The 27,738-nt window shown below is 43.7% G+C and overlaps 5 long non-coding RNA genes across 6 annotated transcripts; 3 read left to right on the top strand and 2 right to left on the bottom strand.

The window, feature by feature from the left end:
* Positions 1-649: 649 nt before the first annotated feature.
* On the bottom strand, positions 650-2,488 carry LOC310702408. Its single transcript, XR_014523496.1, has 2 exons — positions 2,157-2,488; positions 650-986 (listed from the first exon to the last, which is right to left on the bottom strand). It is a non-coding gene; the product is annotated as an uncharacterized lncRNA (long non-coding RNA).
* A 2,178-nt stretch (positions 2,489-4,666) lies between these two features.
* On the top strand, positions 4,667-8,243 carry LOC310703609. Its single transcript, XR_014524277.1, has 2 exons — positions 4,667-4,844; positions 7,899-8,243. It is a non-coding gene; the product is annotated as an uncharacterized lncRNA (long non-coding RNA).
* Positions 8,244-12,242: 3,999 nt separating this feature from the next.
* On the top strand, positions 12,243-14,035 carry LOC310703618. Its single transcript, XR_014524281.1, has 2 exons — positions 12,243-12,464; positions 13,701-14,035. It is a non-coding gene; the product is annotated as an uncharacterized lncRNA (long non-coding RNA).
* A 5,859-nt stretch (positions 14,036-19,894) lies between these two features.
* LOC310703045 lies at positions 19,895-22,746 on the bottom strand. 2 transcript variants are annotated; one of them, XR_014523917.1, is made up of 3 exons: positions 22,681-22,746; positions 21,273-21,526; positions 19,895-20,115 (listed from the first exon to the last, which is right to left on the bottom strand). It is a non-coding gene; the product is annotated as an uncharacterized lncRNA (long non-coding RNA). The 2 variants fall into 2 exon arrangements; XR_014523918.1 differs by lacking the exon at positions 22,681-22,746 and having other exon boundaries at positions 21,273-21,671.
* Positions 22,707-24,535, top strand: LOC310703044. Its single transcript, XR_014523916.1, has 2 exons — positions 22,707-22,890; positions 24,188-24,535. It is a non-coding gene; the product is annotated as an uncharacterized lncRNA (long non-coding RNA).
* The last annotated feature ends 3,203 nt before the right edge of the window (positions 24,536-27,738 follow it).

Raw genomic sequence — 27,738 nt, 5'->3', positions numbered from 1 at the left:
TGACATGTGATGTGCAATTGACCCCATCAAACCTGTATGCTGAACCAGAAGCCATTTCTATCCAGTTCTATCTAGTGCCACCCTGTCCACATTTCTGTGTACATTATGAGCAAACGCTATAACTCTTTTGGATTTTAGCTCTGCCTTCTGAGAGTTAAAAACAGGTGGTGCCTCATGTGTTTTTCCTCAAAGTTAGGAGATAGGAACCTCATGGGAAAAGGTTTTGCACTGCATTTCTACATTCTACATTCACTTGGAAATATAGAAAGCCAATTGATATGGGATCAGACCACTGGTCAGTCCATCTCAGGAATCCCACACTAACTAACAGTAGCTTTCCAGGATTTCAAACAAGGATTATTTCCAGCCCCACCTCAAGATGTCAGGGATTGAAACAAGGCATGCAGAGCAATACTCCTACCTCCGCAATTTCCTGGGAGTAAACCCCAGTAGACATAATGGGACTTCCTTCTGAGTAAGCATGCAAAAGGATGTGTCAGTTTAAGCCAACCTTCATGGAAAACTTGCCCCAACCAAAGGATAATTTAAAAATTAATTAATAACAATAATACATTAGGATTCCAGATTCCCCAATCATGCACATATACAAAAAGAGAAAAACATAAAGAATAAGAACTTGAGTGGTGGGTGGATGTAGTTAATCAGATTTATTGAAGGGATAGTGACAAATTATCCAATGGTTTTCTGAAAGGAGTGGAATCAATTAACCAATGCTTTATTTGAAAGGAGCAGACTGGCTCATTCTTCCTCATGGTTGTAAAAACCTCTATGTAGGAGTTTCTTGGAACTTCACCATCTCTTGCCTCAGCGCACACAGCACAGCAGAACATTGCGATATGGACAATTGTTATATTTCTCCTCCCACTTCAAGCCATTATGGCACCTGTAGCCCCGTGGCAGGCAATATCCTCTGTTGCCATAGCAGCCGACGACCGCAAGTCGTGTAGAAGCCTTTGGCCCAGAGTCTGGATATAAAAGAGGAGGGAAACATTCTTCAAAATACTTGAAGGGCTGTGAGACACAGAAATGACCAAACACCCCATGGGCTTAAGATCAGGGCTGATTTCAGCTGAACAGTAGGAGGAGCATCTTGATGATAAGAGCAGTTCAGTGATGGCTGGTCCATTGGGGTGAATGGGGCACTCCCCTACCAACATGAGTTTTCCTCCAGGCAGCCCCCACCTACCAGCCCTCTTACTCACAACTACCTGTCAGCTTTATCCTCCTGCAATCCCTGTAGAGCTCAACAGAGAGAGGAGGAGGAGGGGGATATTCCTTCTGAAGAATCCTCAGCGTTTTACTCCTAGTTACTCTTTTTTGTATCTGTTTGCAACTTTCCTCTGTTCTCAGGCATCTGGTAGCACGTGATGAGCTGCTTTAATGCTTCTCCACCTTTATTCATTTATTGCTCATTGCCTGTTATCTTTTATGGATTTCCTGTTTTCAATATGATATGGCTTCACTGTTGTTGGCTCTCTGGTTATAGACTCTGTATGATGCATATATTTTATATTAATCTTAAATATTTCTGTATTTTTGTAAGTCACCGTGGGTTATGATTAAATAAGTTTTGGGATTTTGCATGCAGTTTTGCTTAATGTAAACACTGCTGTAAATGATTTTACACAACAAAATGCATTTATGTGATTAACAACAACAACAACAATATGATCATGCTCATAATCCTCATTCTCCTAATCCTCATCCTCATAAAGGCACACTTTATCCTAATACATGCCTCTGATGTCTAGTTGAAAATCTACAGTGTGGGCATTACCAACCACAACAGGTCGTGCTAGAAATTCTCATGCTTGAGGTTCTGCAACTTCTTGGCTACTGTGAAGTACATTTCACACTCAACCATTCATCTAGAATATCGGTGACTTGATGTAATGCAAAGACAATCCTATCTAAGAGTATGTAGAGACAATTGTCCACCACAGAGCCAGCATATCTCTATCACGAATGGTGATGCTGACAAGAGCATGCATAACCAAAATCAGGGCATGTTCCAGCCAAAGAGAAGCATTTTAAGAGATTTCAGTGGAAGAGTGAATCCCTGCACTCCAGTGAAATCCATAACCTGTCCACCATGGAAGGTGTAGGAGATCATCTTCCATGTACATAACAATTACCTTCATCCTGCAAACCTTGATCGTCACCAGCATGGTCTTCCCCCGGGAGGAAGTCTTTCAAGTCCTCTCCCTCTTGCTTCTCCATTTTGGCCAGATCTGCTTCATCAGCCTGGGCACTGTAAAGGAAGACCAATGCAAAGAAAAGACAGACAAACTTCATGGCTCTTAGAAAAGTTGTTGGTGCCACTGCAAGGAATCCCAAGGATGGACTAGCAATGGTGAGGCCTCGACAGAGATCATGTCTATATATACAGGTTGGAAGCCAAGAAGGCTGCCCTAATGGACCGCATTTCATTGACTTTGAAGTCAATGAAGGGAAGGGGGCAAGATAAGGCCACATAGGGAACCTGAAATTACTTGATTCTTAATGACAAGAGTCTCTTTGATGTTGCCCCCAGTCCGCAGGCCTTTTCTTTGGAGTTGAAATAATTGTATTTGCCCTGTTGCTGTTGCTAATAACCCCTTTGCTCCCCATCTGCTGGCCTCCTCATCTCCCCATCAGGCAGCTGACACATCATCTCAGGCTGCATTCAAATCCTGAATGGCAATAAAGTAGGTCCTTTTTTTGGGTGCCCTTTTGTTAAATGGCAGTGTGTTCAGAGGAAGAAGGCCAGGTTTTCAAGGGCATCTCTTAAGAACAAACATCTTTAAACTGCATAAGCGTAAGACATAGGAAAAACAAAGCAGCTCTTTTCAAGTATCTGAATGGCAACTAGTAGAATTGGAACAGGATGAGTCAGCCATGTGATGGTGAGGAAACAGGTTGACAGATGGGAAGCCAGAGGGTAATTAGGAAGGAGGTTAAGGTAAATACGTGTCACAATACTGATGAAAGGGCCAATATTATACCTCATGGGGAACTGCCTTGCACCATTGATCCATCTAGCTCAGTATTGTCCACACTGATTGGCAACAGCTCTCTAGGGCTTCGTGTAGGGAAAATCCTAGCCCTACCTAGAGATGTCAGGGACTTATCCACAGTTGGAGGCAGTGATGCTTTTGAATATCACTTGCAAATTACAGGAGAGGAGAGGGCTTGTACTCATGTCATACTTGAAGGCTTCCCACAGGCATCTGGGTGGCCACTGTGAGATCAGGGTGCTGGGCAAGAGTCATTGGCCTGATCCAACAGGGCTCTGTTGTTTAGTCGTTTAGTCGTGTCTGACTCTTCATGACCCCCTGGACCAGAGCAACCCAGGCACTCCTGTCTTCCACTGCCTCCCGCAGTTTGGTCAAACTCATGCTGGTAGCTTCGAGAACACTATCCAATCATCTCGTCCTCTGTCGTCCCCTTCTCCTTGTGTCCTCCATCTTTCCCAACATCAGGGTCTTTTCCAGGGAGTCTTCTCTTCTCATGAGGTGGCCAAAGTATTGGAGCCTCAGCTTCACGATCTGTCCTTCCAGTGAGCACTCAGGGCTGATTTCATTCAGAATGGAGAGGTGTGATCTTCTTGCAGTCCATGGGACTCTCAAGAGTCTCCTCCAGCACCATAATTCAAAAGCATCAATTCTTCAGCGATCAGCCTTCTTTATGGTCCAGCTTTCACTTCCATACATCACTACTGGGAAAACCACAGCTTTTACTATACGGACCTTTGTTGGCAAGGTGATGTCTCTACTTTTTAAGATGCTGTCTAGGTTTGTCAACAGGGCTCTACTTATGTTTATATGTCATTTTGAATGCCAAGCAAATACCCTCTCACTGTGGTACAGTCCTTCCCCTAAAAGTAGGTTTTAGTTGCTTAGATGAATACTTGCAGTTGCTTCTCTCTCATACTGCCTGGTTCAGAGTAGAATGAGGACTGGCCCATCTTCAATTTTCTGCAAAAAGAAAAGCAGAGAACTTTGTCTTCTGCTGGTAGCTTGCTCCGGGCCCTGCTTAGTAGCTTTGTAAATATAAAAATGCTTCATATGTATGTCTTTATCATAGGGATAAAGGGGGCCTGGAAGCCTACATTTGGCCCACAGGCCTGAGCTCCCACCCTCAAGTTTTTTCAGTCTTGTGGCAAAGGTGAACAGTCAAGCAAGGCCTTTTAAAAATAACAACAACTAGATCCTAATTCTATTTTGGCAAGATAGTACCGGTATTACCTGGTTTCTTTTTCCTGGTTTTTCTTCTAACTCCTCTTTTTCTCTCCTCCTCCTCCTCCTCCTCCTCCCCCCCTACCATTTTAGTTTATGTACTCTCTTCCCCATAATTCACAAATGTGCCCAAGTAACCACCAGGCCTATAGATCTGCTAGACCTTCCCTTTGGCGTTCTGCTCAAGATGTCTCCCTCCACTGAATTACAGGAAGGGAAGTTAACCCAACGGGCTGTTCTTTCTATGTCTCTCTACCTGCTTTGCTTGCCCGCCACCTGGAGGATGCCAGAATGCAGAGCACATCCCTGGAAGCAACTGATAGCTAATGTTGGCAGCAGTCTCGGAAACCTAAAACTATTCGAGTCGTTTCCTGGTATAAATGGTATAAATACCAGCAACGCTCCCAAAGATTCTCCATCCCTTACTTCATTGAGCCTTGTCTTCTGGCTAGCATTGAAAGCGCAGCCAGTCGACAGCCATGAAGACGCTTTGCGTTCTCTTTGCTGTTGCCTTCTTGGTTTTCCAGGTCCAGGCCAATCCCAAACCACCATCTGAGGATGAAGTGGAAGTCAAGGAGGCTGATGTGTCTCGTGCTTATAAAGACGGTAAGTTGGGCTGAACAACAACATTCCACTTAGGTACCGCAGGCTGTGCAAGAATCCTAGAACTGCAGTTGGAAGTGCAACCCTAGGTCAGCTCCTGCAGGGTGTGGTGGAAAAAGGATTACCTAGAATTACAAACCCCTCAAACTGTTCCGCTTTAAGTGGAACACCCCATAATTACAGAAGTCTTCCCAACTTCTGATCTGGGATGTCCCATTTGTGGACCCGAAAGGTGTGCATCCCAATTTTCCTCTGGGGCATGTTGGAGGATATGATCCAGCTACTCGGGACTTTCAAGCTTCGTAGGAAGGACACGAGAAAACTGTTTCATTGCCCATCTCTTACTATGATGATGGCATGCATTCAGGCCCAACACCTACTGAGTTTGGTGGTACTGTTCATTTTAGGACTGCAGCGTAGGATTGCAGCATGGACCTGTTCCTTCTTGATGTTCCTTCAAGGTCTGGGCTGGGAAGTCTTTATTTATATTCCCTCAGGGGCAGCCTGTAAGGAGCTGTATAGCAGTGGTGGATAAGACTATAGTCAAATGAAGGCAGGACAGCCCCTCCCTCTCTCTGCCGTCCTCTTCTTTCCTCTCCCTCTCTTTTCCGCCACTTTCTTCACTCTTTTTGACACCTGCCCCCCACCAATTCCTGAAGGGGACATGTAGTCATTGTGAGAGAAGGATGGTGGGCTAGATGGGGCATTGGCCTGTTCCAGCAGGCTTTTCTTATGTTCTTAATATGCAAAACTGAAACACAACCAAGATTTGAAATTCACCCTTCTCTGAATTTTTAGAAGGCGGTCCTCCAGCCAAATGGCATGTATAAACGTGCATCTGTTAGGTGAAAATGTGCCTAAAAATAACATAAAAATGCATCCCGGTGTTGTTGACAGCAATGTTTATATTAGGCGAAGGTGTGTACATTATTTAATTAATAGCCGTACCTTTTTCAAAATGAACAAAGGCAACTTCTAAAAATACTGAAATATATAAAGCAGATATAGTAAAGGGTAAATGGGACCCCTGACCATTAGGTCCAGTCGTGGCCGACTCTGGGGTTACGGCACTCATCTCGCATTACTGGCCTAGGGAGCTGGCGTACAGCTTCTGGGTCATGTGGCCAGCAGGAATAAGCTGGTTCTGGTGAACCAGAGCAGCGCATGGAAACGCTGTTTACCTTCCCATTGGAGTGGTATCTATTTATCTACTTGCACTTTGACATGCTTTCGAACTGCTAGGTTGGCAGGAGCAGGGACCGAGCAACGGTAGCTCACCCCGTCGCAGGGATTCGAACCGCCAACCTTCTGATCGGCAAGTCCTAGGCTCTGTGGTTTAACCCACAGCACCACCCACATCCCAAAAAAGCAGATATACACATATATAAAATATACAGAGTCTAAAACAAAAGAATAAAGAACAGTGAAGCCCTGTAGTAATGGAAACCCACAACCCATAATAAGTAACAAAACCAGCATAATATACAATTCAGCAAAATGAGAAATTAACAGTAAAAAACTGACTTTTTAAAGAATGTTTAAAAAAGAAGAAGAGTTAGAATGCAAATGTGGGAAACTGAATTTAAGATGGAAGAAGTGAGACATTGAGGGAAACCGAAATTGCCAGATTATTCACCAGTTGTTTGTTTAGAATGCAATCCTATGCATATCTATTTGGAAGCGAGCCCTACTGAAGTCAATGGGGCTTACTCTGAGGCTGTGTTGAAGTGGATCCTCCTGGTATTCTAGTCCAACCCTGTGTTGGATAGTCCATACCTAGACCACCCCCACCAAATGATGCCAAGCCACTGCTTGAAAACTTCCATCCTGTGAGGAAAAGCCCATTAGCCCATGGGTAGGCAAACTAAGGCCCAGGGGCCGGATCTGGCCCAATCGCCTTCTAAACCCTGGAATCAGCATGTTTTTACATGAGTAGAATGTGTCCTTTTATTTAAAATGCATCTCTGGGTGCATAGGAATTCGTTCATTATTCCCCCCCAAAAAAATATAGTCTGACCCCCCACAAGGTCTGAGGGACAGTGGACCTGCTGAAAAAGTGTGCTGACCCCTGCAGTGATTAGCCCTTTAGTTATTTGGCTTCACTGTTGAGGTGCTACAGTGCTGGCTGGTGCCCATTGGAACTGATAGGGTGGAAGGTAAGGAGGCCAACAGCCAAAGCCAATGAGAAGCAGAACCAACCGATTCTCTCTTTTTTTATATAAAATATTTATTAAAGATTTTAAACATTAAATTCACATATAACACAGTACAAAACACAAAAACAACAGGAAAAAAACAACAAAGGTAACATATAATAACAAACACACCACAAAATCAAATGTTCAACATCCATCTTTTCATAAGCTTTTGGACTTCCTCAAATCTCCCATTTCTGCGTTCCCAGTTGTAGAATTATAAACAGCAATTTATCACCTTATTTCAACACTTATTTTGTAATTTTCAAATATTATGTCCCCGAATTTAAGCATTATTATCAAATAGTTAGATACTTAGTTTAGACATAATGTTATTCCAAAGTTTATCTTATATCTCAGATCTTACTTATTCTCATGTTTCTTTCAACTAAGTTACTGGTGCCATGTTAATTTCAGTCCTGCATCCTTCTTAGCATTCATACAGTTTACAATGTTTTTGTAAATAGTCCTTAAACTTTTTCCAGTCCTCTTCCACTGCCTCTTCTCCCAGGTCTCGGATTCTGCCAGTCATTTCTGCCAGTTCCATGTAGTCTATCAGTTGCGTCTGCCATTCTTCCACGGTGGGCAAATCTTGGGTCTTCCAATGTTTTGCTAAAAGTATTCTTGCTGCTGTTGTTGCAGAACCAACCGATTCTCATTTTATCCACATCCTTCCCTTTGTCAAGTTGTACAGGAGGAGGAAGCTGAAATGGGCCCCATTCAACCCAACGGACCAGCCATCACTGATCTACTCTCACCATTAAGTTTTTCCTCCAACCAAAATCTACCCTCCCATAAATGAGTGCTTTGCTCATTTTTATGTCCGACAATATTTTCATGAGTGCTTCTTTTTTACATTCAGACCCTGGGCTGAAGAAAGAACCAAAGGATTCTTCAAGGATTACGGTGGTCCTCTGTGCTTCAATGAACAAGGGTTACTGCCTGCCAAAGGATTTTCAGTGTGATACGGGCATGGTGTTCATGGATGAAGAAAATAACTGTCCATATCCTCACATTCTGAAGTGCTGTGTGCGCTGATACAAGATTTGGCGGAGTGTTGTGAAAACCTTTGGAAGAAGTTTCTAGAATCAACCACTCCACTCCTTTTGAATAAATCACTGGTTTATCATTTCTACTCCTTTCAGCAAATCATTGGTTAATTAACCTCCCCTTCCCTTCAATAAATGACCTATTAATTGCACACAAACCCTGCTCAAATTGTTTTTCCTTAAGTTTCTTTTTTGCATACACGCAAGAACATGGAATCTGAAATCCTTGTTCATTACTTAGTTACAGTGGTACCTCTGGTTACGAACTTACCGTAATTCGTTCCAGAGGTCTGTTCTTAACCTGAAACCGTTCTTAACCTGAGGTACCACTTCAGCTAATGGGGCCTCCCACTGCCGCTGCGCGATTTCTGTTCCCATCCTGGGGCAAAGTTCTTAACCCAAGGTACTACGGTATTTCTGGGTTAGTGGAGTCTGTAACCTGAAGCATCTGTAACCTGAGGTACCACTATATTTGTTATATTTCTATTATGCATAGGTTGGGGCAGTTTTCCCATGAAGGTTGGCTTCTAATGACGCAACCCTTTGCATGTTTACTCAAAGGAAATCCCATTACATTTACTGGAGTTTAGTCCCAGGAAAGCGGAAAGGAAGGAATGGAGCTCAGTGACGTCACAGGCACATGACATGGCATTGAGCCCCTCCAGTGTTGGTCCCCAAAGGCTGCCTCTGGATTCAGTCATAAACTGAGGGTATTCCCAGGGGAAAATGATGCTGTGAATGAGCCCCAAGCCAGCTTTCAATCTTCTAAAACAGGTGTGCCAAATAGGGAGGGGCTGGGGGTGCCAAGGACCCCCAAATATTTTCAGTGAAGAGGCAGCTCACCCTCAAAGTTTTGTGGTGGCTGTGTGACATGCTACAGGGCTGTGGGACACCCACATGGCACATCAGCACACCCTGGCAGTGTGTCTGCATGATGTCAGCATGCCCTGTGATGCGGTGTGCATGTATGGCATGCTGACGTTGCGTGACCCCAGCTCCCTCAATTGTGGGGACAAGGCGGAGTGTGTGTCCCTAAGTGTGCACAGAATGCATAAATGTCAGCCCGCAGACTGCAAAAGACAACCACTGCAAAAGTGACAGAGGAACCTCACAGCTGTAAACTTTGGGGGTTCTCATTGTAAAAGACCACAGAGATAATTGACAACAGTAATGCCCTTAAAGGAAGAATTTATTCCTATACAGTGGTACCTCGGGTTAAGAACTTAATTCATTCTGGAGGTCCGTTCTTAACCTGAAACTGTTCTTAACCTGAAGCACCACTTTAGTTAATGGGGCCTCCCGCTGCTGCCGCGCCTCCGGAGCATAATTTCTGTTCTCATCCTGAAGCAAATTTCTTAACCCGAGGTACTATTTCTGGGTTAGCGGAGTCTGTAACCTGAAGCTTATGTAACCTGAAGCGTATGTAACCTGAGGTACCACTGTAAACAGGACTGCCACCAGGCTATGTTCCACTGGCTTTGAATTTGCACCCGTGATAAGGGTGCAATATAACATCACATATGGCATTTGAGATCATTTTATTCTTCATGGCTGAGTTCTCTTTGAAGTTGCCTCCAAATATATTGGCTCTTTCATCAGTATTGCAGCACCTATTTACCTTAACCTCCTTCCTAATTACCCTCTGGCTTCCCATCTGTCAACCTGTTTCCTCACCATCACGTGGCTGACTCATCCTGTTCCAATTCTATTGGTTGTCATTCAGATACTCAAAAAGAGCTGCCTTGTTTATGCTATGTCTTATGCTTTTGCAGTTTAAACTTGCATGTTCTTAAGAGATGCCCTCGCCAACCTGGCCGTCTTCCTCTGAACGCACTGCCATTTATCAATGGGGCACCCGAAACAGGATCTACTTTATTACCATTCATGATTTGAATGCAGCCTAAGATGAGTCAATTTTAGCAGGCATCTGCTGGCTCCTTTTTAGCTTCAAATCAGCTAATTTCACCTCCGTGCCAGATTTATGTATAAGCTAAACGAGCTATAACTTAGGGCTCCACTCTCTTGGGGGGCCCCCAAAAAATAAAGAAAAAAAATCTGGATGTGATGTACATTTCCAAAATATAAGATAAAAAACAAATAAAATAAAACCTACATACGGCAACGGTGTTTTGTGTTGAGTAGGCTCCTATGATGTAAATAATGGGCCCCCAATCATTTTAAGTTAGAGCTTAATAATTATTTCACTATTAATATACTTCTTCTTAATTGTATTTCACTATTAATATACAGTGGTACCTTGGGTTAAGAACTTAATTCATTCTGGAGGTCCGTTCTTAACCTGAAACTGTTCTTAACCTGAGGTACCACTTTAGCTAATGGGTCCTCCCACTGCCGCCACGCCACCACCACACAATTTCTGTTCTCATCCTGAAGCAAAGTTCTTAACCTGAGGTACTATTTCTGGGTTAGCGGAGTCTGTAAGCTGAAGCGTATGTAAACTGAAGCGTCTGTAACCCAAGGTACCACTGTACTTCTTCTTAATTGTATTTCAGTTCAACATTTACTTTGATAAAATACATATTTTGTTATGTGCAAATGGTTTTAGGTACCTATTAGGTCCATAAATTACCACATAGCATATATTCAACACAAAAAACAGTGACAATTTGTTGTTGACAAAGGACAACTGGACTTATAAATGGCCCCATTACCTTCACTAGCTTAGGGCCTCATCAAACCTAAATCCAGCCCTGTTTCACCTATACTGCTCCTAAGATATTCCACTCATCCAACTATGTATTATTAGGAGATCCCCTCACCAATCTGCTCCCCCTCTAGACATACTTCTGTATCTCAATGTGTTGTCCAAAACTGGACACAGTATCCAAGATGGGTCGAAAAGTGTAGAACGAATACCATTCACTATAGTTTCCCCTCTTCTGCTGTCAGTCTGTGTGTTCCCTGTGTCTTTCTTTTACAACTGAAGCAGTGATGTAGATTTATATCAGTTGATTCTCATTCTGTCAGTTTCAATCAAAGGTCCCAGACTGTCAAGTTCATTCTGAATCTTCATACTGCCATCAATGGTGTTAACTGTGCCTCCTGGTTTTGTGTCATCTGCCTATTCAAGGAGCAACTCTTCCGTGTCCTCATCTTATTCATGAAAATGTTCAATTATACAGGGCTTAGGTCAGAGCCCTGCAGCACTCAAAACCTCCATCCTGAATAACACAGAGACAAAAATGACCCAAGTAAATAAAGAGCAGAATAAGGATGGGGGAAGAGTTTAATTTTGTTTGCGTTTAATGAGAAACTGCCTAATTTGCAGTTTCAGACCAGTCCGCATAGGAAAAACCAGCTATACATCAAAATGCAGATTTTCAGTTCTTTCAATCCATTTTTTGCCAATTCCAAAAAGGACACAAAGTGCATATATTAAGCAGAAAGCAAACAAGCAGTAAGAATAACATGCAAAATGCATCATAGCATAAAAATTGTTTGAAAAAAAGGTCCTATGTCAACCCTGCATACAAAAAGATGCTTATTGGAAGAAATGCTGTTGAATTCTCCTGAGGGTTATTTTCTTTTGAAAAATAAAGTGAAATCGCCAGGGGAAAAATTATAACTGAATTTAAGATTAGAAACCTGAGAAACTGAGAGAAAGCCACATTGCATTGGCAGTTCATTCCTATAGCAGAATAAATAAATTATTACAAGGTTTTGGGAAATGGTGGTAAATGAACTTTGAAAATCGTGATATATATATATAGAGAGAGAGAGAGAGAGAGAGAGAGAGAGAGTCTCTCAAAAGGGCTTTGAACAATACCACAAATGCCCAGTCTTTCCCCACACTCAGAGCCCAGGACCATCAAAATAAATATTGCTTAGTAGATTATGGTGAGGATGTGTCAGCTGCCTGATGGGGAGATGAGGAGGCAAGCATATGGGGAGCAAAGGAGTTATTAGCAACAGCAACAGGGCAAATACAATTATTTCAACTCCAAAGAAAAGGCCTGCGGACTGGGGGCAACATCAAAGAGACTCTTGTCATTAAGAATCAAGTAATTTCAGGTGCCCTATGTGGCCTTACCTTGCTCCCTTCCCTTCATTGACTTCAAAGTCAATGAAATGCGGTCCATTAGGGCAGCCTTCTTGGCTTCCAACCTGTATATATAGACATGATCTCTGTCGAGGCCTCACCATTGCTAGTCCATCCTTGGGATTCCTTGCAGTGGCACCAACAACTTTTCTAAGAGCCATGAAGTTTGTCTGTCTTTTCTTTGCATTGGTCTTCCTTTACAGTGCCCAGGCTGATGAAGCAGATCTGGCCAAAATGGAGAAGCAAGAGGGGGAGGACTTGAAAGACTTCCTCCAGGAGGAAGACTCTGCTGGTGATGATCAAGGTTTGCAGGATGAAGGTAATTGTTATGTACATGGAAGATGATCTCCTACACCTTCCATGGTGGACAGGTTCTGGATTTCACTGGGGTGCAGGGATTCACTCTTCCACTGAAATCTCTTAAAATGCTTCTCTTTGGCTGGAACATGCCCTGATTATGGTTATGCATGATCTTGTCAGCATCACCATTACTGATAGAGATATGCTGGCTCCGTGGTGGACAATTGTCTCTACATATTCTTAGATAGGATTGTCTTTGCATTGCTTCAAGTCACCGATATTCTAGATGAATGGTTGAGTGTGAAATGTACTTCACAGTAGCCAAGAAGTTGCAGAACCTCAAGCATGAGAATTTCTAGCACGACCTGTTGTGGTTGGTAATGCCCACACTGTAGATTTTCAACTAGACATCAGAGGCATGTATTAGGATAAAGTGTGCCTTTATGAGGATGTGGATTAGGAGAATGAGGATTATGAGCATGATCATATTGTTGTTGTTGTTAATCACATAGATGCATTTCGTTGTGTAAAATCATTTACAGCAGTGTTTACATTAGGCAAAACTGCATGCAAAATCCCAAAACTTATTTAATCACAACCCACGGCGACTTACAAAAATACAGAAATATTTAAGACTAATATAAAATATATGCATCATACAGAGTCTATAACCAGAGAGCCGACAACAGTAAAATCATATAGAGTGGTACCTTGGTTTTCGAGCGAATTGTCTTCCGGAACAGATTACATTCAAGAACTGAGGTGCCACTGTAATAATGAACACAGGCTACCCATAAAAGGTAACAGAAAATTAGCAATAGATAAATAAAGGTGGAGAAGCATTAAAATGGCTCATCACGTGCTACCAGATGCCTGAGAACAGAGGAAAGTTGCAAACAGATACAAAAAAGAGTAACTAGGAGTAAAACGCTGAGGATTCTTCAGAAGGAATATCCCCCTCCTCCTCTCTCTGTTGAGCTCTACAGGGATTGCAGGAGGATCAAGCCGACAGGTAGTTGTGAGTAAAAGGGCTGGTAGGTGGGGGCTGCCTGGAGGAAAACTCAAGTTGGTAGGGGAGTGCCCCATTCACCCCAATGGACCAGCCATCGCTGAACTGCTCTTATCATCAAGATGCTCCTCCTACTGTTCAGCTGAAATCGGCCCTGATCTTAAGCCCATGGGGTGTTTGGTCATTTCTGTGTCTCACAACCCTTCAAGTATTTTGAAGAATGTTTCCCTCCTCTTTTATATCCAGACTCTGGGCCAAAGGCTTCTACACGACTTGCGGTCGTCGGCTGCTATGGCAACAGAGGATATTGCCTGCCACGGGGCTACCGGTGCCATAATGGCTTGAAGTGGGAGGAGAAATATAACAATTGTCCATATCGCAATGTTCTGCTGTGCTGTGTGCGCTGAGGCAAGAGATGGTGAAGTTCCAAGAAACTCCTTGGCAGAAGTTTTTACAACCACGAGGAAGAATGAGCCAGTCTGCTCCTTTCAAATAAAGCATTGGTTAATTGATTCCACTCCTTTCAGAAAACCATTGGATAATTTGTCACTATCCCTTCAATAAATCTGTGATTAACTACATCCACCCACCACTCAAGTTGTTATTCTTTATGCTTTTCTCTTTTTACAAACATGCAAGAATCTGACATCCTTGTGCATTATTGCTATTAATTAATTTTTAAATTGTCCTTTGGTTGGGGCGAGTATTCCATGAAGGTTGGCTAAAACTGACACATCCTTTTGCATGCTTACTCAGAAGGAAGTCCTATTATGTCTACTGGGGTTTACTCCCAGGAAAGTGGGGAGGGAGGAGTATAGCGCTGCATGCCTTGGTTCAATCCCTGACATCTTGAGAGGGGGCTGGAAATAATCCTTGTCTGAAATCCTGGAAAGTTACTGCTAGTCAGTGTGGGTAACCCTGAGATGGACTGACCAGTGGTCTGATCCCATTTTGGTTGGCTTTCTACATTTCCAAGTGAACGCAGAATGTAGAAATGTAGTGCAAAACCTTTCCCCAAGAGGTTCCTTTCTGCTAAATTTCAGGAAAAACACATGAGGCACCAACTATTTTTAGCTCTCAGAAGGCAGAGCTAAAATCCGAAAGGGGTTATAGCATTTGCTCATAATGTACACAGAAAGTGGACTGGGTGGCACTAGATGCCTGCATCCAATGAATTCCCACTGAGGTTTCTTAATGGAAGAAGAAGTGTTTGGATTTGATATCCCGCTTTATCACTACCCTAAGGAGTCTCAAAGCGGCTAACATTCTTCTTTCCCTTCCTCCCCACAACAAACATTCTGTGAGGTGAGTGGGGCTGAGAGACTTCAAAGAAGTGTGACTAGCCCAAGGTCACCCAGCAGCTGCATGTGGAGGACTGGGGACGCAAACCCGGTTCACCAGATTACGAGTCCACCGCTCTTAACCACTACACCACACTGGCTCTCATCTGGACAGCTGACACCAGGCATGGGGCCATTACCCTGCTGTAGGATGACTTCCTCTCCACTGTCTAAAAGCTTGAATTGCTACCCAGTTCTCAAACGATAAGGGGGGGGGGGACTGTCTGGAAGATAAATAATGACCCAAATTCCATCAGTTGAAGTTCACAAGTGTCATGTGTGGAGAGCCTGCCCCCTTCAGTAACTTCCCAGATAAAAATTAACAAGCAGTTTATATTTTATAGTCCCTTTTTATTCAGGCATCAGGTTGCAAGCAATAATCTACATCCCTCCAATTTTAACTCATGAGCTAATACCACAATCTGCTCCGATTGTATATTTTATCTTTATGAACGCTGTTTTTATTGTGTTTTGTTACGTGAGCTGGTCTTTGACCGTAATAAATTATCTCTCTCTCTCTACATCCCTCCCCAATCATCCCCTCTAATCACAACTATTTGTCACTTGGGTCAGCTGTCTCACTCTAACATAGGCCCTTGTTCCTGCTGATCCACAAAGCTGAACCATAGACTCCTGGCAATGGTGGTTCCAGGAATCAGGAGCCCTCATCCTCAGGAGCTTCCATGGGTCCTCATTCTGGAGGAGGCAGGAGATAAGAATAAGAATAAGAATATCTTTATTGTCATTGCCCCCTTCGGGAACAACGAAATTACTTGACTGCTCCATAAAAACACTAATTAAACAATACAATATAATACAGCAGGGGAGATTCGATGACTTTCAAAGTCCGGGCTTCCCATTCAGGGCCGAGATCGCTCTGGAGAAGAAGCTGTTCTTAAGACGACTCATTCTTGTCTTCATCGACCTGTATCTCCGTCCCGACGGCAAGAGCTCGAAGAGACAGTGACCAGGATGTGATGGATCTTTTACTATGTCCAGTGCCTTCCTATGGCACCTTGTGGCATAAATCTGCTCTAAGGTGGAGAGTGGGCAGCCAACAATGCTCTCTGCTGCCTTAACAACCCTGCACAACCCCATCCTGTCCTGGGTAGTACAGCTTCCGTACCACACACATAAGCCATAAGTGAGCACGCTCTCAATGGCACAGTGATAGAAGGCAAGCAGCAGTTTCTGTGGAAGATGGTTTTTCCTTAGTATTCTCAAAAAGTACAGTCTCTGCTGCGCCTTCTTCACAAGCCCTCTTGTGTTGACACTCCAGGACAGATCCTCTTGTAATTCAATGCCCAGAAATCTGAACGTTGTTACCCTCTCCATACAGACCCCATCAATCAAAAGTGGCTGGACGTTGCTCTTCTGTCTCCTGAAGTCCACCACAAGCTCCTTTGTCTTCCTTGTATTTATGAGCAAGTTGTTAGCTCTGCACTACTCTGTCAGCCACTCTGTCAGATGCAACCTCAGAAGTGCTTCCATCACCTGATCTGCTGGGATACTCTGTGCATATTGGGAAGGGTGGTTCTTTGTGGGCAAAGGGTCATCTGCTGGGGATGGGGCCCTGGAACATTCCCAACCGTGTGACCCTCTGGATCAAGCCCTGATCTCCTATATATTGTGGCCAATGGGTTGCTGCTCCCCGGACATGTGAGTTGCTGTTGCATCTCCTTTGTTTTCTCCCTAATCGTGCTAAGCTTAAAGTGACACTCTGGACCCAGTGCAGCTGGAGAAGAAAGAGAGCACCAGCAAAGAATCTAAGGGATTTTGCTGGATGCCAAATGGGTGCCTCCCTCCCCTTAGCAGACAAAGCCAAAGTTTAGAGGTTAGGACTGAGAAGAAAGACAGCAAGCTGGAAAGCCAGGGAGGCAGAACATGGTGTTTGATTTTTGTCTTAATTGAAGGCTGCGGTTACAGAAGAAACAAGACCCTTCTGGGGTGTTTGCCGTGAACCCCTCCATCACAGGCTCAGCTTGTATATATGTGTACACAAACCATATATCATGAAGACTCACAGTCCCTGCTGTGCCTCATTCCTCAAAGGAAACACAAACCCTGGGTAAACACCTAGAACCTTTTAAATCTCACACCGCTCAGAGATTGGGGTGACATGCAACAGTGTGTGTGTTTCTGGACTGCTTGCATTGCTTGACAGCCCTGTCTACCTGCCATCCAGCCAACCCACCCCCTTCCCTTTGTACCTCAACCCAACCTCCATCCCCTCACAGATCCTTCATGTCCTTCAGCCCCTCCATCCTCAAAAATGACACATGCAAATTCATTATACGAAATATTGCACTGACTGGGATAAAAAAAATAATCTTAACTTAGAAGGCCTCACTGAAAGGCAGAAGTCATCAACATGCACTGAAAAGATGCCAGAAAGGTTTCTAGCTGTCTGCAGCCACAACCAGCAGCTCAACATTCTTAAAATCGGCCGTTTTCCTCAAAATCACAACACTGTCATGTCGCCAGTCAGATCTGGATATGTTTCAACATGGTGAGAAATACAACTGGGTGAGGTCAGACTGCCTAATCTGATTGGCAATGGGAGATTCACATTCTTTCTGATTTCTTTTTTGAATAGAGAGAGAAACAAGTGGCAAAGAGACTTTTAAAAGGCCCCAAGGCAAGCAGGTGTACAGCCTTTGAGAGAAGAGATAAATATTTTTTTGAAGAAAAAAAATTCCAGTAGTACCTTAGAGACCAACTAAGTTTGTTCTGGGTATAAGCTTTTATGTGCATGCACACTTCTTCAGATGCACAGATTTCTGCATGCACACAAAAGCTTATACCCAGAACAAACATAGTTGGTCTCTAAGGTGCTACTAGAGTTTAATTTTTATTTATTTATTTATTTTATTTTGACTGCTACCTACCTGAATTTAATTTTTATTTATTTATTTATTTATTTTGACTGCTACCTACCTGAATTTGAGAGAAGACAATTTCCTTTAATATTTCTCCAATGGAAATGGAAAAATGTCATCCTATTCAACAACAATAATAATAACAACAGCAACAACAAACTATTACTTATTAAAGGTAAAGGAAAAGGAACCCCTGACCGTTAGGTCAAGTGCAGACGACTCTGGGTTTGCTGCGCTCATCTCACTTTACTGGCCGAGGGAGCTGGCGTTTGTCCGCAGACATCTTCGGGGTCATGTGGCCAGCATGACTAAGCCACTTCTGGTGAACCAGAGCAGCGCACGGAAACGCCATTTACCTTCCCGCCGGAGCGGTACCAATTTATCTACTTGCACTCTGACGTGCTTTTGAACTGCTAGGTTGGCAGGAGCAGGGACCGAGCAATGGGAGCTCACCCCGTGGCGGGGATTCGAACCGCCAACCTTCTGATCAGCAAGTCCTAGGCTCTGTGGTTTAACCCACAGCGCTACCCGCGTCCCTTATTACTTATACTCTGCCCATCTGACTGGGTCGCCCCAGCCACTCTGGATGGCTTCCAGCATATATAAGAACAGAATAAAACATTTAAAAACTTCCCTATACACATCAGCATTCAGATGTCTTCTAAAGCTTGTTTAGTTGCTTACCTATCTTCTTGGGACATAAGTGGGACATCCCAGGATAAAGTCAGAAACTGGGACGGTTTTTGTAACTCTGGGACTGTCCCTGGAAAATAGGGACACTTCGAGGGTTTGGAAGTGATTAACATTACAGGATTCAGGGCAAACAAAATGAAGCACATTTCTATATAGCACAACTGTGGAGTTGACGTCCTCAAAGTGCAACAATGACCATCAAATCAGATGGCTTTGAAAGAGTTCTGGGCAAACTCCCAAAGAGGCTGCCAATGGTTGCCAGCCATGTCTGTTATATTCTCCCACCACTTGCCTGTCCTGTTTGGGCTGGGGACCAATACATGGGTTCAAGGTTTATTTTTCCCCACCCTGGGTTCTGAGAAGCCATTTTCCCAGTTCTGCCGCCTCTTCCAGCAACACTTCAGGCAAAAGGCCACAGCCAAGCCAACATTCTACAACTCTTTTTGGAGTAAGAGGAAATGAACATAGGGGATTTTGAAAGCGACTGCAGTTCGGTAAACGTTTCAGGAAATTACTTTTATCTGCCCACTTCAGAATAGAACTTAATGTGTTCTGTTTACACAGGGCTTTCTGGGCAGCAGCAGCAGGGCATGTGTGCAGAGAGCCTTCTTTTAACTTCTGAACTGTGCAAACATTTGGAGATATGTGATTTCAACAAATGCTCAGAGGTGATTGATCAGCAAAATAAGCTTCAGCTAAGACAGCATAGTAGAAACTTATTTCGAATTTTTGCTTTGGAACTCGTGGTGCCTCTTCTCAGGCCACATACTCAAACTACAATTTCATTTGCCTTTTTTCTAACTTGCTCGTTCTCAAAGTTTGCATACCTCCCAAGCACCCCAGAAAAAAGGGACATCCCATTTTTTCATGTGGCCATTTTGGGTGCCATGCTCTCACATGCTGCGTTCTCAACCCCCAAAAACACTTTTTTTTGGGGGGGTGAGTGTGAGGCGTGGGTCATGTGACTTGTCCAGGAATATGTCCTGGAAGACTTGCATCCTGGTTTGGGGTCAGAAAAAGTTGGACGGTATTAGTTTGGAAGCATTTCTAGTTCTTTTGCAGTCTCAGCAACATCTATCAAAACTTTTTGAACACCCCCCTCCCCGTACCTGCAGCCCACAAGGGAATTCTTGGTCACTTGCAACTGGCTTGTAACGGAATTTAAACCAACTTCCTTATTTTGCAGTGGCTTGATTGTAAGTTTGACTTAAAAAAAGGATGTTGTACCATGTAACAAGTGATCAACTTGAACATACAAATGTTTCAATTCAGCAAGCCTGTTGAGTTCCTGTCCAAATTCATCAATCAGGCCCTAATGGAAAAATCCCAAAACCGTAGTGTTGGAAGGAAAGCCAGGGGTCATCCAGTCTAGTCCTCTGCAATGCAGGAATCACAGATAAACCATCCCTGGCAGTTGACCATTCAACCTTGCTTCAAAAGATCCAGCACAACGTAAACATATTACACAAATTAAAAGAGGGGACTGGTGTCAGGAACCAGGCGCAACAAATCAACAACATCAAAGTGATTAATTTAATTAATTTAATTCTCTCGGTGTATTTTGCAACTTCATCCCAGTTTTTCACACAACGCAGCACTTCAGGGTGCGGGTATTTGGGCAGTTGTTGAATCTCTCCTTCATCACAAAGCCTGAGGCACACCGGAGCTTCCGCAGTAAGCAGTATCCCCAAGGCCAGAGGCAAGAGATTTTCCCGTCCTGTGGTGGTGCAACTGCCTGCCCATTCTCTGCTGGAAAGGGGGAAAAAGGCAATAATGATAGTGTTGGGAACATGCAAGGGACACACAGTGGAGGGGAGGAGAGGAAGTGCTTTGGTGGGACTCATGAGTTGAATCCCTTGCAATGACTACAATGAAACATATATGCAGCAAAACATATGCAGTCATACAACAAAATATATGCAGTCATTAGCAGTCGTCAACAGGTTTACCATACCCATTGAGTCAATCACCCATCTCCCACTACCCTTCTGAGAAAAACCCCACCCCACCCTCCCTCTATATACACTGGTACCGTGGGTTACAGATGCTTCAGGTTACAGACTCCGCTAACCCAGAAATAGTACCTCGGGTTAAGAACTTTGCTTCAGGATGAGAACAGAAATTGTGCTCCGGAGGCGTGGCGGCAGCAAGAGGCCCCATTAGCTAAAGTGGTGCTTCAGGTTAAGAGCTTTTTCAGGTTAAGATCGGACCTCCGGAACGAATTAAGTACTTAACCTGAGGTTCCACTGTATAAGGGCCTGGTGACTTCTGTTTCAGTGTATCTGAAGAAGTGTGCATGCACATGGAAGCTTCTAACCAGAACAAACTTAGTTGGTCTCTAAGGTACTACTGGATTTTTTATTTTATTTATTTTGACTGTGTCAGACCAACACGGCTACCTACCTGAATCCACAAAACATATATGAAATCAATCAAAATTTAATGTATCTTCTACCTACCTACCTATCTATCTATCTATCTATCTCTATCACCTATCTATCTATCATCAATCTATCATCTATCTATCTATCTATCTATCTATCTATCTATCTATCTATCATCCATCCATCCAAGAAGTCTTCTTGGAAATGTAATATTTTCAACAGGTACCAACAAACAACGAAAAAGTTGCCTGTTGCATATATAATTTCATGGAAGGGGAGTCCAAAGCATAGGTGTTGCCACATTAATGTCCAATGCTGATATCACACAAATCATATCTCCTGATGGGATCACAGAATCGTACAATCATAGAATTGTCGAGTTGCAAGGGACCCAAAGGTCATTTAGTCCAACCCCTGCAATGCACAAATCTTTCACCCAACATGCCCCCCCCCCCAGTTCCTGAGTGAAATACACTCTTTTTGTTGTTGTTGTTGTTGTTCTGAAAGAACCCCTCAGCTTACCATCTGCCTGATAAGCAGCACTCTCAGTCTCAGGATCCTTGCTGTCCTTCAGTTTGCCTGTAGACCACAGATCTAGCCTGGCTTGGCTATGGAGAACCAAGAAGAGGACTACAAAGATGAAGTGAAGGGTCTTCATACTCGAGATTGAGCTATGTCCCCAATTTCTGGTGGAAGTAAAGAGCCTGAGAGTTTCTGGAACTTCTGGAAAGGTGTGCAGAGATCTTACTATTTATTCCATTTTTCCCCCCTTCTGGCTAAACACCAAGAAATTAGTAAGAGGATTGAGTCAATTCTATGTCGTCGTTCTTGAAGGGCAGCTCACGTTGCCCCTTCAGAAGCTCTTGAAATGCTTTTGGCTTACAGTTTACTTTAGGAAGACTGGAAGCTTCCTTGTAAAAGGCCCCCTACTCTGACTGGCAGTAGCTCCCTCCATAGTCTCAGGAGGGGAAGGGTTTTTCTCCCCATTCCCTGTTTTGTAAATAATAATTATTATTTATTATTTATACACCACCCATCTGGCTGGGTTTCCTCAGCCACTCTGGGCGGCTTCCAACAGAATATTAAAATACAATTATCTATTAAACACCAAAAGCTTCCATAAACAGGGCTGCCTTCAGATGTCGTCTAAAGGTCTGGTGGTTGTTTTTCTCTTTGACATCTGGTGGGAGGGCATTCCACTACCGAGAAGGCCCTCTGCCTGGTTCCCTGTAACTTGGCTTCTCACAGCGAGGGAACCGCCAGAAGGCCCTCGGCACTGGACCTCAGTGTCCAGGCAAAACGATGGGGGTAGAGACGCTCCTTCAGGTATACTGGACCGAGGCCATTTAGGGCTTAAAAGGTCAGCACCAACGCTTTGAATTGTGCTTGGAAATGTACTGGGAGCCAATGTAGGTCTTTCAAGACTGATGCTATGTGGTCTCAGCGGCCGCTCCAAGTCACCAGTCTAGCTGCCGCATTCTGGATTAGTTGTAGTTTCCCGGTCACCTTCAGAGGTAGCCCCACATAGAGTGCATTGCAGTAGTCCAAGCGAGAAATAACTAGAGCATGCACACTCACACAGGACCTTCCTGGTTCTGATTTGAAAGAGAGGTAGAGCTGGGTATCATCTGCATACTGATGAACACCCAGCCCAAACCCCCAGATGATCTCTCCCAGTGGCTGCATGTAAATGTTGAAAAGCACAGGGGAGAGGATGGAACCCTGAGGCACCCCACAAGTGAGAGACCAGGGGTCTGAACACTCAATAGTTTGGGGAATCAGAATTTCAGTGCCCACAAACATTTCATAAAACGCAAAGTGAAAGTATTTCAAATGATTTTGATTCTTGAGTGACAACAGTTGTTTTTGGCAACAGTCTCAGAAACCTAACACCATCCTGCCCTATTCCTGGTATAAACCGTATAAATACCAGCAAAGCTTCCATAGATTCTCCACCCTTCTCTTCATTGAGCCTCTTCTTTCCATTAGCATTGCGACTGCAGCCAATCTTCCACCATGAAGATGCTCTGTGTTCTCTTTGCTGTTGCCTTCTTGGTCTACCAGGTCCAGGCCAATCCCAAACCACCATCTGAGGATGAAGCCAAGGAGCCTCTTGACCCTGAAATGAAGTTGAATGAAGGTAAGTTGGGCTGAAAATGGTCATTCTTTCATACTTCAGCTTGTGGAAGAATCCTAGAATCACGGTTAGAAGTACAACTCTAGGTTAGCTCAGCCACATTATTGCAGAAAGATAATTCTTTTGATTTACAAGCTTTAGTTATCATGGACTTTCCAGTCTCATAGGAAGGACCTGGACAATCTGGTTCATTGTCTAGCTCATCATGATGCATTTACTTCTTACTGAGTTTGATGGGACTTTGTGTTTTAGGACTTTCTTCTTGACCTTCCTTCAGCGGTTGGGATGGGCTGTTTCCTCCCCATAATCCCTCAGAAGCAATCTGTCAGGAGCTTCTTTGTGGCAGTGGCTGAGACTAGAATCCAAATTTGCAGGGCATCCCTTTTTCCATGCCCTCTCTCTCCTTCTCTCCCAAATCCTTTCCCCAATCTTAGTGCCATCACTCCTGCCCTAGTTCCTGAGAGGGACATGCGATCACTGTGAGAACATGATGCTGGACCAAATTGGCCACTGGCCTGATCCTGCATGTACTTATTTTCTTTATCTGCAAATTGAAACACATCCATCATTTGAACTTCAGCCTTCTAGGAATTTTTCAAGGTGGTTCTCCTAGACAAATAATGTTTACAAAGATGCATCTAATAGGGGAAAGTGTGTCATGTTTATAGCGAAACTGCATTCCATATGGGCATAATTTATTTAATGGGATGCCTTATTCACCTTTTTCATAATGACCAAAGGCAAAATATAAAAATACAAATAGGTATAAAATAGATGCAAAATGTATAAGTCCTACAGATTCTAGAACCAAATAGTTGACACCAGCAAGGGCATATAACATTAAAAGGAAGCATACACTCCCCCTCCAAAAGAAATATTAACAAAGCCAGTAGAATATTGATTGAACTGCTCCAATGGTGGTTGGCACCCATTAGAACTGGTAGGGCAGAAGGCAAGGAGCCCAACAGTGGTTGGAGCCAAAGTCAAAGCCAAACCAACAAATTCTGGTCTTGTCCCCCTCCTTCCCTCTGTTGAGTTCTACAGGGGCTACAGGAGGAGGAAAGCAACAAGTAGTTTGAAATAAGAAGGCAGGCAAAAAAAAGTTCATGAAAGTGGAAAGATAAAGATAAACCAACCAAGGAAGATTGGTTGAATAAACTGACAGTCTATGTGGAGTTGGCAAGTTTGACAACAAGAATCAGAGACCAGGAGGAGTCTGTGATTAGAGAGGGGTGGAAGCTTTGTGGTATTTGACTCTTGAAGTATTTTCACGAATGTTGCTTTTCTCTTTTATATGCAGACCCTGGGCTGATGCTCCCGCCAGACGATTCTGCAAAACTTACGGCGATCCGGTGCCAAGGCGGCAATGGATACTGCCTGCCCTGGGGCTTCGCATGTCACAAAGGCTGGGTATTCAAAGAACCGTATAATGACTGCCCATTTTCTGCAAATCTGAAGTGCTGCGTGCGCTGATGTCAGATGTCAGAGTCCTGAGAAACCCAGTGGCAGACCTTTTTACAATCTCCAGGAAGAATGTGCCACTCCACTCCTTTTGCAGAAGTTCCTGGTTAATTGATTCCACTCCTTTCACCAAATCATGGGTTAATTCTCTCTCCTTTCAATAAACGACTCATTAACTGCACATAAACCCGGTCAGTTGGTTTTTCTTTATGTTTTCTCTTTGCCTACCTGAAAGATTGGGGAATCTGAAATCATTGCTTATTTAATAATAATACTAATAATAATTTTAAAGGATGGCTAAATTGGGTCAAGGGATGTGGGTGGGGCTGTGGGTTAAACCACAGAGCCTAGGGCTTGCCGATCAGAAGGTCGGCAGTTCGAATCCCTGCGACGGGGTGAGCTCCCGTTGCTTGGCCCCTGCTCTTGCCAACGTAGCAGTTCAAAAGCACGAAGTGCAAGTAGATAAATAGGTACTGCTCTGGCAGGAAGGTAAACAGCGTTTCCATGCACTGCTCTGGTTCACCAGAAGCGTCTTAGTCATGCTGGAAGCTGTACATCGGCCCCCTCGGCCAGTAAAGTGAGATGAGCGCCTCATCCCCAGAGTCATCCGCAACTGGACTTAATGGTCAGGGTTCCTTTATCTTTACCTTTTTAAGTTAGGGCAGCCTCTCCACGAAGCTGGGCTTCTAATGACACAACGCTTTGCATGTTTACTCAGGGATCATTGCCATTATGTCGACTGGAGTTTAATCCCAGGACAGTGGGAAAGGAGTACTCTAGTTCATTGGTTGAGTGTTTCCAGCAAGTGTTTCCTCTGTATTTCCTCCCCCACCTTTCTCTTTTATGACTCAGGCCATTAAGTTGATAGTTCATCTTCTGTTTTTTGTGTTAAACTCAGGGGGTAAACTACTCCTGAACATGGAGGTTTTAGATGAAATGACCTTTTTGAAGGAAGGGAGGGAGATTTTTATATATAACTGTAGGTAAAGGAAAAGGACCCCTGGACGGTTAAGTCCAGTCAAAGGCGACTATGGGGTTGGGGCACTCATCTCATTTCAGGCCGAGGGAGCCAGCGTTTGTCCACAGACAGCTTTCTGGGTCATGTGGCCATCAGGACTAAACCGCTTCTGGCGTACGGAGGACTGTGACAAGTGCCAGAGCACAAGGAAATGCCATTACCTTCCGGCCCGAGCGGTACCTATTTATCTACTTGCACTGGCATGCTTTTTGTACTGCTAAGTTGGCAGGAGCTGGGACAGAGCAATGGGAGCTCACTCCATCACGGGGATTTGAAACATTGACCCTCCAATCAGCAAACCCAAGAGGCTCAGTGGTTCAGACCACAATGCCACCCATGTCCCTATATAACTATAGAGTTGGAAGGGACCCTGAGGATCATCTAGTCCACCCACTTACCATGATAAGCAGCTCTCCAATACGGGGATCAAACCTGCAACCTTGACATTATCAACACCAGGCTCTAACCAACTGAGTTTGCACTGATAGTAGAGAACTTCTGCTTGAACACTCCAGAGCCAGCACTGACTTTCTGAGATGATGGGTGATGGGGGCGGCATTCTCTGATAAATTGTGACTTCACTTCCACATGATCTTGAGTTGGTTTAAGAAGTTTCACATGAAACCAATGGTATCAAATAGCAAGAGAAACAGGGAAACTGACACGTGGACAAATAGAAGAAGATGTCTTCACCCCAGTTTGGTTCCCCTTTCTCACATTCACAGCCCAACAAGACAACAACAAGAATCCCCAAACAGCATACAAATCAATCTGGCTAACCTGATTAAAAAATACACACTCACAGCCCGCTCTCACACAAAAGCAACTCTCACTACAACCAACCAACCAAAGACAACTAACCACACCCTAAGCCTCTCTCACCACCAAGGAAATACAAGAAGTGAATAGTAAGAAAACTCATACAAGTAACGCTGACACAGCCCCTCACACACACTAAGTAGAACAATAGAAGCATAACCACCTCACCTGCCACTCCCCCTTTTTTCTTTCTTTTTCTTTTCTCTCTTCTTCTTCTTCCTAACTGCTTAAACCAATTCATAAACAAAGAACTTATCCATTGACCACTAATAATGAAACATGTGTTGCAGATATTTTCCCACATTTATTATGCTATTTTTGTCATATGCAAATGACATGAGAAAACGTGGTATACTTGTTTGTATAGCATTATTCTTGTATATAAAACCCAACTTTAAAAAAGAAGAAGTTTCACATGCAGGAGAGAGAAGAATAAGTCTTGTCTGTGTATACTGCATCAAAATACCCCCACCACTAGAAACATCCAAAAGGTGCAGAAAAGGAAAGACCTAATGGATCGAATGGTTGGAGCCAATCCCTTTTGAGATTATTTTTTTTGCCACATTTGGGGGCTATTCATCTTAGAAAAATTTGGGGGACTCAGTAGAGGTGTGCAAATTATGCATGGAGTTGAAAAGGTAGAAAGGGAGCTGTTTTCGTCCCTCAGGTAAGAGCTGACGGGGAAAAACCCTTTTCTGTCTGAAGCTCTGGAGAGAGCTGTTGCCAGTCAGAGTAGACAATATTGGTCTAGATAGGCAAAAGCCTTTTGCAAGGAAGCTGCATGTCTTCCTAAGGTTGGGTAAATCTTCAGTCAAAAGTATTTCAAGAGCTTCTGAGTGGGCATTGAGAGCTGCCCTTCAAGAGCATTGGCACATAGTTGACTCAGTCCTGCTCCTAATTTTTTGCCAGAAGAAAAAAAATATATTTGAATAAATACCAGGGACTCTGCACACCTTTCCAGAAGTTGTGAGAACCTCTTGGGTTCTTTACTTCCATCAGAAATTGTGGACATATGCAGCTTACCTTTGAGTATGAAGGCTCTTCACCTTGTCTTTACTGTATAGTCCTCTTCTTGGTTCTCCATAGCCCAGCCAGGCTAGATTTGTCGTCTGCAGGCAGACTGAAAAAACAGCACAGATTCCGAGGCTGAGTGTGCTGCTTATCAGGCAGATGTTAAGCTGAGGGGTTATTTTAGAACAAAAAGAAAAGGAGTATTTTTCAGTTAGGAACCGTGGGGGGGTGTAAAAATCCTAGAAGGAATCGAATTTAGAAGGAGGGCTGTTGGTAGAGATGGGGGAGAAAGTTGATTCAGTTCACATCTAAAGGCAAATCTACCAACTTTGCGCTTTCTGAGGCAATATATTAGCTGAACCACGGCCATCCCTCAAAAGCAACACTTGTCTGCATTTTGCAATGCAGTTCTTCAGCTAAGCAAAATGTACCCAAAATGCATATACCAGGGTAAAATGTGCACAGGGATGCATATATTGTTAATATATGAAACTGCATTGTCTTAGGGGAAATGGCTTGCCAAAAATGTGTGCATTGGGCAA

This window comes from Podarcis liolepis, assembly GCF_965112155.1.
Source record: "Podarcis liolepis genome assembly, chromosome: 3".
NCBI lineage: Eukaryota > Metazoa > Chordata > Lepidosauria > Squamata > Lacertidae > Podarcis > Podarcis liolepis.
The sequence above is the reverse complement of the archived record's forward strand: the minus strand, read 5'-3'. Positions and strand labels throughout refer to the sequence as shown.